This window comes from Gymnoscopelus microlampas (genome assembly GCF_963454915.1).
Source record: "Gymnoscopelus microlampas genome assembly, chromosome: 4".
NCBI classification, from domain to species: Eukaryota; Metazoa; Chordata; class Actinopteri; order Myctophiformes; family Myctophidae; genus Gymnoscopelus; species Gymnoscopelus microlampas.
The window spans coordinates 11436048-11450671 of NC_139941.1; the positions used below are offsets into that span (position 1 = coordinate 11436048).

General features: G+C 43.5%; 1 long non-coding RNA gene across 1 annotated transcript; it reads left to right on the forward strand.

Moving 5' to 3' along the window:
• Nucleotides 1-7490: 7490 nt before the first annotated feature.
• Nucleotides 7491-8306, forward strand: LOC311044634. Its single transcript, XR_014600715.1, has 3 exons — nt 7491-7630; nt 7884-7903; nt 8055-8306. It is a non-coding gene; the product is annotated as an uncharacterized lncRNA (long non-coding RNA).
• The last annotated feature ends 6318 nt before the right edge of the window (nt 8307-14624 follow it).

The following is a 14624-nucleotide window of genomic DNA, read 5'->3' on the forward strand; positions in this document are numbered from 1 at the left end:
CCACTCCCATGTTATAGGAAAAACGGGACCGGAACTTCCGGTTTCTAACTTAACATGGGTGTGTACGGGGCTAGCGTAGCGTAAGCGTAGCGTTTGCCGTCAGCATACGCTCATGTGTGGATGCACCCTCTAGCCCCGTACACACCCATGTTAAGTTAAAAAACGGAAAGACCGTCCCGAGTTGCTTCCGGAAAAGCACATCCGGGTTCCGCTCTGGTAAACGATCACCCGGAAGTAATAGGCACCAACCAATAGGACAGATACTTCCTGTGTTCTCTCCACTGGGCGGGTTAGAGCTTGTAGTTTTCTCCTTTCACAGAGCCAAACCCCGAGTCTGGGAGGGACTTGTGAAGAGAAATATGACGATGGATACAGGATAGGTGGACACTAGGGACATCTGGGCACCTCGAAGTGAAATTGGATATTTGTCCAAAATGTTCAAAAATAAAATATTTGAAAATGTGTATTATGTAATGTAAAATACACATGATGTGAACAAGCACGGTACCTCATTATCAGACTTAATTTTATATCCTTCAACCTCTTGTTTATGCCCCAAAATGACTGGATATACAGGGTTTGTAGCAATTGTAAAACTATTAGACCCCAATTGACGGATGTTTAAGCATTTTCTAATCCTGTATAGATAGATAGATAGATAGATGTCTTTATTTCTGTGTCATGCATAAAGGTGCCCACATGGACTTACAGGACACAACATATAAATCATTGCATACCTGTGTACAATAGGCTATAAAACAAAAATAAAAACTCTGCTTTTCAAACTCACTTCAAACGTACAGAACATTCTGTCCCCAAGGCTATTCCCAAGACAATTCAAGTCTTTCATAATCATCTAACACAAATAGTTGACATTTTCCAAAATAGTAAATGTCTTTCATCATATGGGCAGTAAAACCAAACATTAACCTCACTTTCAATTTCCTCCAAATCACACGACAAACAAACTCTATCCTCCTCAGGAGTAGGCCTACCAATGAATCTACCTATGGCTAAGGTCCCAGAATGTTCTGTGCACAAAATGATCTTTGACTATAATAGATAGATTCTGCGTGACATAAGGTTCAGGACCATCATTATTCTTAAGTCAACAGACCATCTCTCTTTATATTTAAGGAACATATCATTCTGCATGTCATTATTATTACAATATAAACCATGTAAATAAATAAATGATGAATTAGTCATAAAGAATACAGATTTCATTGGCCCATGGGTAACCATTGAAAATGTCCCAGTTAAAAATTGTTTTTGTTAATCTGTCATCAGGCATGCTAACTAACACGTCTATTTTATTTAACCTGTAAGCTGATTGTATGACGTTCTGTATAGTAGTGTGTCTGTCTGTCTGTCTCATGTCATCATGATTTGTGTGCATGGGGATCTCATCTTAAACAAGCTCAGTGCTTTATGAGCCTTCCAGTTTAGTAGACCTTGTATTGTGAATGTGTACGTCCATGTACTGTTGTTCTCATGTCTTACTAAATAAAGTACATCAATCTATCAATTCCAAAGTCTCAACATCTCACCGTTATGTCTGATATTCACAGCCATCGATCCCATATCTCCGCTAAGCATAGGGACTCCAAATGACCGTATGGCTGTAATTGTGTTACAACTTACATTTTCATGGAAACCCCATACATCAGAAGCATAATCTGGAACAGGACAACACAAGATTGATATAATGACTGTGTATTATGAATTTGGGAACACAGGGTCCAAAAAATGAAAAACAGCGCCCTCTGCTGCTTGACAGATTATGATATCCTAAATCTTTACAAGCTTTCACTTTATTCTTACCCCAAAGCTCTACCAGCTGAATCAGTTAAATCCTGTATGCCTCCCTTGAAGTTCATATGCTTATGCTCCCCCCCCCCCCCAAAAAAAACAACAACATTTTTTTGGGCCCACTCTTCCTTGGTGCCAACCTAACCTGTTACCTTGTCAAGTACTGATTTTGTCAAGTCTGGCACTGATTTGTACATTATTGTGTATTATTGTATGTCTTCAAATGTCTTCATGAATTGAATACAAAGGACTACAATGTAAACAAGCACTTTGGGCTTTTTGTGTTATGCCTTTAGCATCATTGTATAATCATACCAGTCCACTGTACTATTTGCATTTTGCTAAATATTAATAAAGTATTCAATCAATCAATTTAGTGTCGAGCCTGACACTGATTTTGTGTCCCCCCATGTGCTATAAAATCGCTCAATGCATAAGCAGACTTAGAAAAGCATCATGGAAGACCAGAGATTAGAGGTTCAGGAAGAGGCAGATGATGAGACCCTCATCATGAGTGTCAGGGAGCAACCCATTATATATGATAAAACACACCCCCACTATATGTTTACTTATATGAGGAACAGAGCCTGGGCTGCTGTAAGCGCAGCCTCAGGCATTGAACGTAAGTAAATACAATTTGATCCATATTTCATACACAATGTGGCTACACAGATGTGTTGGTTTAATGTGCTATTCTACCTCCTAATGTCATGTCGGCAACTAGATTGCTATTGTTTAGTTAGTCATTGCTGCAATGTCAAGGAGAGAAACATGTAACAATATTAGATCATGTGTTGGTGACGGTATCATTCCCCAGAAAGCTTGCAAGTACACATTATAAACTATTATGTACTGTCAATGTTCTTCCTCATGAAACCAGGACACAAATGACAATGAAGTGAAGACTTTTATTTCTAATACCGCAGCTGTATCACACACAGCAGATATTCAATTCCCAAATACCACCAGTGAATGCGTACAGTATGTAGTCAAAGATTGACCAAAAATAACACATTATACAGACATCAAATATTTGACGAAAAATGTGTGCACACCATACACACCGTCTAATACAGAATACTGTCAAAATACACTGCAGTGTAGTTGGAAAAGAACAAACAAGTGTACTTGAGTTCATCCCGTGAAGAAATAATGAAGCAGAGATGGTTGCTGTTGTAGGGTTCAGGTATCGCAAAATGGAATCTTAATCTAAGGATCTCCATGGTAGTGCCTTGGATCATACATGAACAATTGGAATAAGACAGAACACAAACCATTTCTAATTCATCTCAAAAGTATTTTGGTGTCCTCCCCATACAGCTGCAAGGTGTAAAAGCAGATGGAAGAACCTCCGGGACGCCTACAGGAGATGGAGAAACAAAGTCAGGGGGAAAAAAAGTGGTAGTGCCGGGGGACGCACTCCGAGTTATACCTATTCAGGCATAATGGGGTTCTTGGATCCACACACTGATCCAAGGAAAACCACTTCGAATTTCTGCCGTCCAAATGAAACAGAAGGTCAGCATGTGCTTAATGAAACAGATACATCGAATGTCATTGACACTGTGGGGGACATTCAGTTGTCAGAGCTGTAACTAATAAATGTTTGAACCTCACTTTATAGAGAGCAGTCAGCAGCCGGCCTATGATCCAAGCGAGGACCTGTTTGGCCCTGCTGAAAGTGGTAAGAGATACACATCAGTCATGACGGTTTACAAATACAACAATCATAAAGCTGTACACAATCAATTCTCTAAACTTACTTTATAGAGAGCAGCCAGCAGGTCTTCCAGTCCAGCCAGGATTCAGACACGTCCGGCACTGAAAGTGATAAGAGAAACATGTTAGACACAGCTCTTTACAAACACAACAGCAAACTATAAAGATGTACACAATAAATGTTTGAACCTTGCTTCATAGACCGCAGACATCTCACCAGTCCTTCTGCCCTGCAGTTTATTACTGAACATGGTAAGATATTCTGATGACTCACTCAAGCCAAATGACTCTTTGGTAGAGGTTTGTGTTTTGTAGTAATGTAGCTATATGCAACTCCTAAACGTATATGTGAGATATCTTCACATTTGCTCTGTTGCTAGATAATCCAGAATAGTCTCCCCATTTACACTGCACAAAGAAAGAGGTCTCAAATGTAGACTTTTCACACAAGCAAATGTAAAAATGGTTATGCCAATGTCTAACATTACAAAAAACTGTTAAAGACATTCCGCCAATATTTTCGACTTCCCCCATGGCAAGGTAAACTACACAACCCAAACTTCTCAAGTCTAGTTGTGCTTTAAAGTTTACAAATTCACAAAACGATTGAACCCAATGTAAGACATGTTTGAATATTACCTAATAGTGACCAGTCTGCCGAGGCTGCCAGTGGCCCTGCCAGTCCCCCCAACAGCAACCGTTTCACGGCCTGTGGGAGCAGCAACTTCCTCAAGTGGTAAGATATTCAGATTAGTCCTTAACGTTTATAAATCCAACCCCCAAACAAATCAAGCTCAGTATAATACATCATTGAATCTTAACACACCAGCAGCGTCAGGGTCCGGTCAGGGGAGAGCAGGAGTGGGACCTCCAGGTCCCCGAGTACCAGCTCCGATGTCCTTGCAACAGCTATGGCCTCCACCCGCCTGTAGTGGTAAGATATTAAGAATTGACATGCAAGTTCTGTTACAATACAAATCCATCCAGCTCAATGTAATACTTCATTGAATCTTACTTCATAGTCCACCGCAAGTCCATAGCCAAGAGGCCAGGGTCCAGTCTGGGGGGAGCAGCAGTGGGACCTCCAGGTCCCCGAGCACCAGCTCCGATGTCGGTGCAACAGATATGGGCTCCACCCGCCTGTACAAGTGGTAAGATATTAAGAATTGACATGCAAGTTCTGTTACAATACAAATCCAGTCCAGCTCAATGTAATACTTCATTGAATCTTACTTCACAGCAATGGGGTCAGGGTCCGGTCTGGGAGTGGTACTACCAGCTCCCTTGGCAGGGCCACAGCCTGTGGGACCAGCCACTTCCTCAAGTGGTAAGATATTCAGATTAGTCATTAACGTTTACAAATCCAACCCCCAAACAAATCAAGCGCAGTATAATTATTGAATATATTACATTAATGCATCTTACTTTATAGTACGACGCTACGCCACACCCAGGTCCAGTCTGGGGGTACCAGCCCTGGGACCCCGAGGTCCCCCACCACCACCAGCTCCTGGATCACAGGCACGATCTGTGGGACCAGGACCACCCCCTCCTACAAGTGGTAAGACATTCAGATTTGACATAAGAGTTCTGTAATAAAATACAAAATCCAGTCCAGCTCAATATAATAAATGGTTGAACCTTACTAAATAGGATCCAGTCGAAGGCCCAGGAACCGTGAGGGGGGACAGGAGGGGCCATCGAGTGACCAATTTGATGATGTGGTGATGGCAGAGCTGCAGAGGGAGCGGCTAGATGGGACAGCCCATTTCGGACTGTATGTGGCCAGTCTGCTGCGGGACCTGGAACCCGAAATTAAATTACAAACCGAACTGGAAATCCTGAATTTAATTTCACAGGCCAAATACCGAGGCAGCCAATAAAAGGCCTTTTTTTTTTTGTTTGTTTTTTAAATTTAACATTCTAATCAGTGGTGTAGAGTAACTAATTTAAAGTACTTAAGTACAATTATGAGGCATTTTTTACTTTACTGGAGTATGTCCAATTGTCTATACTTTTAATTCTACTCCACTACCTCTCAGAGGCAAATATTGTACTTTTACTCCACTACAATTATTTGAAAACTTTAGTTACTAGTTACCTTGCAGATCCAAAACATGCATTAACCACTTTAGCCCATTAAAAATAGGCTATTTGAAAATAGGAGATCGACAAGCTTGCCACACGTCGCATCGCTTGTTTGCTATTTTCAAACATTTGGGTACTTTTACTTTTGGTACTTTAAGTACATTTGGATGCCAATACTGTGGTACTTTTACTAAAGTACATTTTGCATTCCGGACTTTTATTTCTACATTGCAGTATTGATACTTTTACTTGAGTAAAACATTTTGAGTTATTTTTCCACCACTGATGCTAATTAAAAAAGTTTGAAGACTAGACTGTTTCAGTTGTGATTTGTTTGTGTGAAGATTGACATCAGATGTTACAAAACTGATGGGTAAGACAACAGATCATTTTAAAGGTTTATTGCTCTGTCTCAGGTCTTTACCGTTTGTCTGCTAAACAAAACCCAGAAGAACTCAGATTTTTTTCTAATAGAAATCTAACCTTGAATAATATAGTGGGTGTCAACTATTGCAAATAACTCACATGAGAGGCATTTTTTCTGAACCACAGTGCTGAACCACATAAACCCTAGTCTAGACTTTGTGAACTGGACCTTGGTTGTCTCTGTACTTGGACTCCCTTTTTTCTGTCAAGACCAAATGTCTTTGCCAAAAATAGCCGCTCTACAAGCTCACAACGGGTTGCATTGCAAACTTGTAGATTGGCTCTCTTTGGCTAATGTTAGCCCAGACTATGGGTTCAAGTGGTTAAACAAAGGACTTTGCAGTACTTCTTGTGTGGCTTGTAGGTTTCTAAACTACATTTCTCCAAGGGTAGCTTTTCCATAGTTCAAACCATTTACATAGTGTAGTAGGTACTTTAAGGTAGCTTCCCCAACAGTGTTAAATTCACGCTGTGAAATGACTAAAAAAAAAGATAACAGAATAAAATCCTTACAGTGGGAGTAAATAGCCGAACCCGCCGCAGTTATGGAAATCCTAATTCGTTGCATTGGTCAGTTTTGAACAGGTCACACAGCAGGCATTAGTCCATTGTAGTGAGCACGTTTTCTTAATTGATGAATTGATAGTCAATGACTTAACATTAACATCTACGAAATGTTTAGGACATGTGCGCCTCTATTTGTCGATTTTGTTGGCCCACAAGTGAGCATTCATTAATTCACTAGTACTGAGACTATTTACCAAGTGCTACAATATAAAAATTACCAAGTCACACAGACGGTGGAGCAGCCGTCTTGAAATTGGAAGGTTCCCGGTTCGATCCTCCTGGCTGCATGTTGCTGTGTCGTTGAGCAAAGCACTTAACCCATACAGTAACTGCTCCCCATGAGCAGGTTGGTACCTTGAATGGTGTCCTCTGCCGTCAGTATGTGAATGTGTGTCTGAATGGGTGAATGTGTGATACTTTCTAGAGAGTTTTGAAGGGCCGGGAGGACTAGAATCGTGCTGTATGATTGCAGTCTTATACAGAACCTTGACTTGCAGGAGGAGACAGACATTTGCCCAGAGAGGGCAAATGTCTGTCACTGCACTAAGGATTGTATTTATAATGCACTTTAATGCTGTTCTGGATATACTGGAGCCTTTAGAGGCTCTTGCTAGGGATCCCGATGCGTTGCAGTAGTCCAACCTGGAGGAGACGAAGGCGTGGACAAGTTTCTTGGAATCTGCTAGCATGAGTCTGGGGCAGAGTTTTGAGATGTTTCTGAGGTGGAAGAAGGAAGCTTTGGACAGATGATTGATGTGGGAGTCAAAGTTCAGGTGAGGGTCCATTTTTACTCCCAGGTTGGTGACAACTGGTGAGAGGGGAAGGTCCTGTCCGGAGAAGGTGATGCTGGTTATGGAGGATGTTTTTATCTGGTGTGGGGTGCCTATTAGAATTACTTCGGTTTTGGAACTGTTGAGCTGCAGAAAGTTGTTTCTCGTCCATGCCTACATCTCCTCCAGGCAGGTGGTGAGAGTGGATAAGGGCGGTAGTGATGATGAGGATGATGGAGTGGTGGGTTGTTTTTTATGTACAGTTGTGTGTCACCAGCATAACAGTGGAAAGATATGCCATGCCTGCTGATGACACGGACAAGGGGTAGCAGGTACAGGGTGAACAGGGTGGGGTCAAGGACAGATCCCTGGGGGACGCCACAGGTGGCAGGCTGGGTGAGAGATTTTGAACCTCCCAAGGAGACGTACTCTGTCCTGCCAGAGAGATATGATGTAAACCAGTGAAGTGCTGTACTGCTGAGTCTGATGGTGGAGTGAAAGGGGTTGAGAAGGATGCCATGGTCGACGGGGTCAAACGCTGCGGTAAGGTCTAGGAGGATAAGCAGAGAGGGGGAGCCAGCATCAGCCGCCATCAGGAGGTTGTTTGTGACCCTCACCAGGGTGGTTTCTGTGCTGTGGGCGGAACGAAAACCAGATTGAAATTTTTCACAGAGGTTGTTGAGGTTGAGATGATTTTTTAGCTCTGTGGACACTTTCTCCAGAATTTTAGAGAGGAATGGGAGGTTTGAGATGGGCCTGTAGTTTGCCAGTGTCTGGGTCTAGGGAGGGTTTTGAGAATGGCAGTTTTTAGAGCGGGTGGAATGTGGCTGGCCCGAAGGGAGAGGTTCATGATTTCAGTGATCTGGGGATTTATTGCACAGATGTTGGATTTGACTAGGGTGGTGGGAAGGGGGTCCAGGGCACAGGTAGAGGGCTTCATCCTTCTGACAATGTCCTCAATCTCTTGCTGTGTGGTGTTGGTGAAGCAAGAGAGCGGGTGGGAAATCCCAGACTGTGGGACGACAGTGGACAGGCCGAGTGACAGGGCCGGAGAGGAGAGAGCGGATGTTGTCTACCTTGGTTCTGAAGAAGTTGAGGTAGGTGTTGCACTGTTCCTCTGTGGTATTACTGTGTTTAGGAGTTTGTGGATTCAGGAAATGGTTGATGGTGGAAAATAAGTGTCTTAGAGTTGCCAGGGATATTGTTGATGATATTGGAGTAGAACTGTGACTGTGCCTCCCTAAGGGACCTTTAATAGGCCTTCTGGTGCTCTCTATAGGCCAGTCTATGGACAGTTAGCCCAGTGGCCTTAAGTCGCCGCTCGAGGACACGCCCCGCTGCCTTCATCTTTCTCAGCTTGCAGGCGAACCAGGGGGCTGAGCGTGAGAAAATGACTGTTTGAGTTTGGACAGAGGCGTGGAGGTCGAGGAGGTTTTGCAGGTTGGTGTTGTAAAAATCCACTGCTTCATTGGCTGATGGGAGGGTTGCAGAGGAGAGATGGTCGAGGTCTGAAGTCATGGTGTCCTGGTTGATATTTTTGACATTTCTGAATGTGATTTGGCGTTTTGGGCTAGAGAGGGAGGGAAGGGCAACTCCATGGAGATGACCTTGTGGTCAGACACACCCAGTGTGTATAATATCAGATTACTGATGGGGGGGGGGGGGGGGGGGGGTGTCAGTGATGACCTGGTCGAGTGTATGTCCCTTTTTGTGTGTGGGGGTATTTACATGTTGAGTGAGGTTGAGACAGTCCAAATATTCGCCAAATATTTTGATGTTGGCAGATGTTGTGCAGAGAGTGGTGATAAGGTCCTGAATTTCTGAGATGAATGTTGAGTTTTGTTTGGGAGGCCGGTAATTGAGAAGTAGAGTCATGGAAAAGGGGGGTTTACATTTAAATGCAAAGCACTCAAATGGGGACAGCAAAGGCAAGGGGACTGGGGACAGTTCCAGATGTTTTTGTGGAAAATGGCTAAGCCACCACCAGGTGCTGCAGGCCTTCTCCTGGTAATTGGAGCCCGGTGGACAAGTTCAGTTGAAATTGGTGAACTCCTCTGGTTTGTGCCAAGTTTCTGTGAGGCACATGAAGTCTCTTGTCAAGGATGTGGTCATGTATCAGGGCTGGTTTGTCTGTGAGAGATTGTACATTAAAAAGTTATTTTTTGAGAGTTTGTGAAAGGGTGAATCTCTGGGATTCTAGGACTACTAGGACAAATAGTGTGGAGCCTCTGTATTACTTGGTCATGGTGACACTGCTCACTGTCAGGTCAAGAGATTTAGACCGCGCAGGGGTCACCAATGTGTCCGTACACTGACAAATGTCTGTGGTAAGACTTTTCCATGTCCGTGGCAAATATTCTATGTGTGTGGCTGTCTTGCCAGTCTCAAATTTTTCTTCAGAATGGGTAGGACACCGATTTATTTTTGGTGGAAATAGCCTACAATTGTTTTAAAATGTGTAGCACATTGTAATAGGCACATTAGGAGTCCACAAGAATACATTTAGGGTTAGGTCTATGTGCTTCTGGGATTAGAATGATGCTCATTTCGTATGTCTGTGACAAAAATAAAGTTGGACAAAAAATGTCCACCACAATCTGGCACGGTGAGGACCCCAGAACTGGTGGCATCAAGTGCTCAGGGGGCACAGCAGTGACGAGGGACTCCAATACGAGGGAAATGTAGAAGTGACAGAATGACTGGGAAGGGGGGATAACTTGGGATGAGGGAAGACTTAAAATAACCAGGTGAAATGAGGGATGTCATGGTGGCTAGATTCCCTTTATGGAGGACACCAGTGCGTTTGGGTAACGTGGGGAGACACTGTCCTTAACAGATGTGGGTCAGGATACAGTCACATGGAGTCCAAGATAACTGGGGGCCCAGGTATGCTGCAGCTTTCATCCGCCTTAGTTGGATCGCACTTTGTCTGGAACCTCCCCCTTGAGCTTTCCGCCATGGGTGACCCTACCAGGAGCAAAGCTCCAGACGGCATAGCTCTCAGGTTCATTGGAACTCACAAGCTTCTCCACCACAACAAGGTGGCGATCCGAGGAGAAGAAAAATAATATGGAGAAGGAAAATAAAATGGGACTAATGGGTAGGTGAGGATTAAACATGGTCGTCCTGCCACGACACAGCACCGGCTGGTGAACTGAAGAACTCCATGAAGGTGTTTCTCACAGAGCGAGCCTCTTCCCCATCGCTCCCAACACCTCCAACTTGGAAGACAGTATCTGGAGTCTCCTCTGGAGTCATGTGTGATGCCTCCTCGTGCCATCTGAGGAGGTTGTGGAGGACGGTGGTTGCTCTCACAATCTTCTCCGCATTGTCAGGGCTCAGCTCCATCACTCGGTGGTAGATACGAAACTTGGAAACCATAATGCCAAAGGCACACTCCACAACCATCCGTGCACGGGACAGGCGGTAGTTGTAGATACGCTGCGAGTACGTCTCGAGGTATCTTCCAGGGACTGGCCGCATCATGTCCCGCCGCAGGGGAAAGGCTTCATCTGCCACTAAGACGTATGGGACCGGCCCCAGGTGCTCTGCATTTGGGAGCGGGTCATCGTCAGGGAGGTTGAGAGTTCCCTCTCTCAGAGCTTGACCAAACTCTGAGGCCCAGAGGATGCCGCTGTCGTTGCTACACCCATAGCCTCCCACATCCACCACCCGGAATAAATAGTTGGCATCTACCACAGCCAGAAGCACGATGGAATACTGGCCTTTGTAATTGTAGAAGCGGGCCCCTGAATGCTTAGGTCTCCGGATTACGATGTGTTTGCCATCAAGTGCACCCACACAGTGAGGAAAGTTCCACTTCTGACCAAAGCCATTGGCTGAAGCTTCCCAATCCTCCTTAGTTGGCACAGGCATTAACTCCGGAACCAAACACTCCCAGATGGCTTCTGCAACAGTGGGCACAATGGCAGCCACAGTGGATTGGCCCACACGGTAATTACTGGCAATCATGCCAAAAGAATCACCATGGGCAAGGTATCTGTAAAAGAGGTATAGACAACAATCATCATGTTAGAACACAAGGTATCTGTAACAGAGGTATAGACAACAATCATCATGTTAGAACACAAGGTATCTGTAACAGAGGTATAGACAACAATCATCATGTTAGAACACAAGGTATCTGTAACAGATGTATAGACAACGACAATCATCAAGTTAGAAGTAGACCACAAGGTATTTCTAATAGAGGTAGAGACAACCATCATCATGTTAGAACACAAGCTGAACTCACATGTTACAAGTGTGGTTGGTAACTAGGATTAAGGTTTATTAACCACAACTCCACTACATCTCTGAGGCAAATAATGTACTTTTTAATCCACTACAGTTAACCACTTGAACCCCAGCATCCCTATTCAGGGAAAAATGTTTGCCAAACTAGCCGATCTACAGTACAAGCTCAGAAAGCATAGCAATGTCAAGTGGTGTGAGTTTGGATACCGGCTATTTTCGGCAAAGTCATTTGGTGTAGAGGGGTTAAAGAGCGCAACCAGTACAGAACATTTCAGTTTCACTGACTATAGAGGGTCTAAGTGGTAACATTACCGGTTACTTTAAAGATTTACATTATTATAACAAAAAATACATTAACCATTTGAACCCCATTTCATACTTTCATACCTGAAAATAGCCAGGCTACAGGCTCACAGTGTGTCCTGATGCAACAAGCTTGTAGATCAGCTATTTTCAAATAGGTGATAGACACATTTGGACAAATTGGAGTACTTTTACTTAGGTACTACATGTATATTTGGAAGCCAATAGTAAAGATACAAACCTTTACTCAAACTGTGGAAACAGGACTTTTACTTGTGACTGAATATTTTCTACATTGTATTACTGCTACATTTATTGAAGTAAACAATCTGAGGACTTGTTCCACAGCGTGGAAACATTAAATACAGATAATGCCGTACACCATGCCTCACAAGTGTTGTCGAGTTGAAATGATGCAGTGGTGTAAAGTAACTATAAGTACATTTACTCAAGTACTGTACTTAAGCACAAATAAGGTACTTTTACTTTGGCAGAGTTTTTCCAATTTCTCTACACTTTTGCTCTACTCCACTAAATGTCAGAGGCAAATATCGTACTTTTACTCCACTACAATTATTTGAATGGTTTAGTTACTAGTTACTTTGTAGATTTGGATTATCATTACAAAACATACATTAACCACTGTAGCCCTACATATATTTCGGCCATTGGAAAATAGCAGATCTACAAGCTCACAATTGTGTCGCGATGCGACGCATTGTGAGCTTGTAGATCGGCTATTTACAAAAGATTTGTATACATTTTATACATGTGAAAACCTTCAGAACAATGACTACTTTCACTTTTGGTACCTTAAGTACATTTTGATAGCAATACGTTTGTACTTTTACTCAAGTTAATTTAGAATTACGGACTTTTACTTGTAACATGGTATTTCTACATTGCAGTATTGATACTTTTACTTAAGGAAAAAAAAAGTCAGTACTTTTTCCACCACTGAAATTATGTGAATACAGGTACAGTCTCTCCACCTCTAGCCTTGATACAAGACAGTCATATAGTATATGACAGTCTTGGATGATCTTCAAAATAGTGTTTACACTTTCAAATTTCAAATATAAAGTGCTTACCCCATGGCCACGGATGTTATAATTATGTACGGGTCCTCAGAAGTACCCGTATCTTCCGTATTGTTCAATAAAAAGCATTTTAATCCGATCGGTGGCCATTTTCTCATAGAGTTATATTGTATCCGAGTGCAATACACCTCCCAACCAATAGGGTCCCGCAGTTGAAAGCATAGGGAGAAATGGCCACCGATCAGATTAGAATGCTTTTTATTGTACAATACGGATATCTGGGTACTTCTGAGGGCCCGTACATAATTGTAACATGCGTGGCCATGGGGTAAGCACTTTATATTTGAAATCTGAACGTTCAAACACTATTTTGAAGATCATGACAGATGGCCGCCCGTCTTGTGACTACTAACGACCGATCACAGTAGCAATGTAAACAACAGCAGCAATGATCATATTGGTGGGACTTACCGCAAACAGATGGCAAGACGTTCGGCTGGACTGATGGCTTCACGCCAAAAAGTGTCTTGCTTCTCAATCTGTGCCTTCACCTTATCCAGAACCCAGTCGAACTGCTCCACAGAGAGCCTGAAGTGCTCTTGGAAGCGTTGTTCATCCTGGCGTAGCTCCATAAAAAGGTGCCGGTAGTCCCCTTGTTCTGGCCTTCGTACAAGGATTGGATGGACCCAAAACCTCCTCCTGACCCTGTCCTCTTCACCCTCCGCTAACCTCATCAATCTCCTTCTCCTTCTCCTTCTCACCGCAACCAACGCCAAAATTCTTCTCTGTCTGTCAGTAAACATCTTCTCAATGTTACGCCCACTTCACCACAACAATCAAAGCGGACTACACGCCATTAAATACGCTTCCGTGTGCGTCTCTCCAGGACCGCCCCAAGCCCCGGAAGATATCAAAGTAGCGGCGGATCCGGAACAAGGGCAAGCGTAGCGTAGCGTAGCGTTTGCCGTCAGCATACGCTCATGTGTGGATGCACCCATTGCCTACTTGTATCCACCTGTTTCCTAGGCTTTTCACTGTGTTCCACTTCCTGTCTTTTGATCCAATGAAATCCAATGAAACCGGTCAGATGACTAATGATATCCAATGAAATCCGACAGGAAGTGGAAAACACACAGCCAAGAAACAGGTGAATAGAAGCCATGAAGGGAGCTGACAGGCCCTTCTTGTTGTCAATCAAGTCACCTTAATCCACGTGGTAGATGCCAAAAAGAGGAGGAGTTTTTAGCAGGTTGTAAACCTGCTCTAAGAAGAGGCATACCAGTAGTCGACACATTACAGATTTGCATTCGACACATTTGCGACACATTTGCCTCATTGGCTGTCCTTTAAGCCAATGGGGATACTTTCCCCTTTCCCATACTCTGAACGGGCGCCCCGCCCCCCCCCCCCCGGCGCAGCGGCCATCAGTGGTCTCAGCTGCGCAAACACAAGACCTGATTGAATGGAATGTTAAGCAACTTGCGCTGCTCTATGAAGCCAGCTCTCTCTCTCTCTCTCTCTCTCTCTCTCTCTCTTGGAATGGCTGAGATTTTATTTTAAAGACAACTTTTACATTTTGTGCTGCAGATTGGGGCAAAAAAAGCCTGCCGCAACCTGCTATATTATGACTATGTCATTTCTT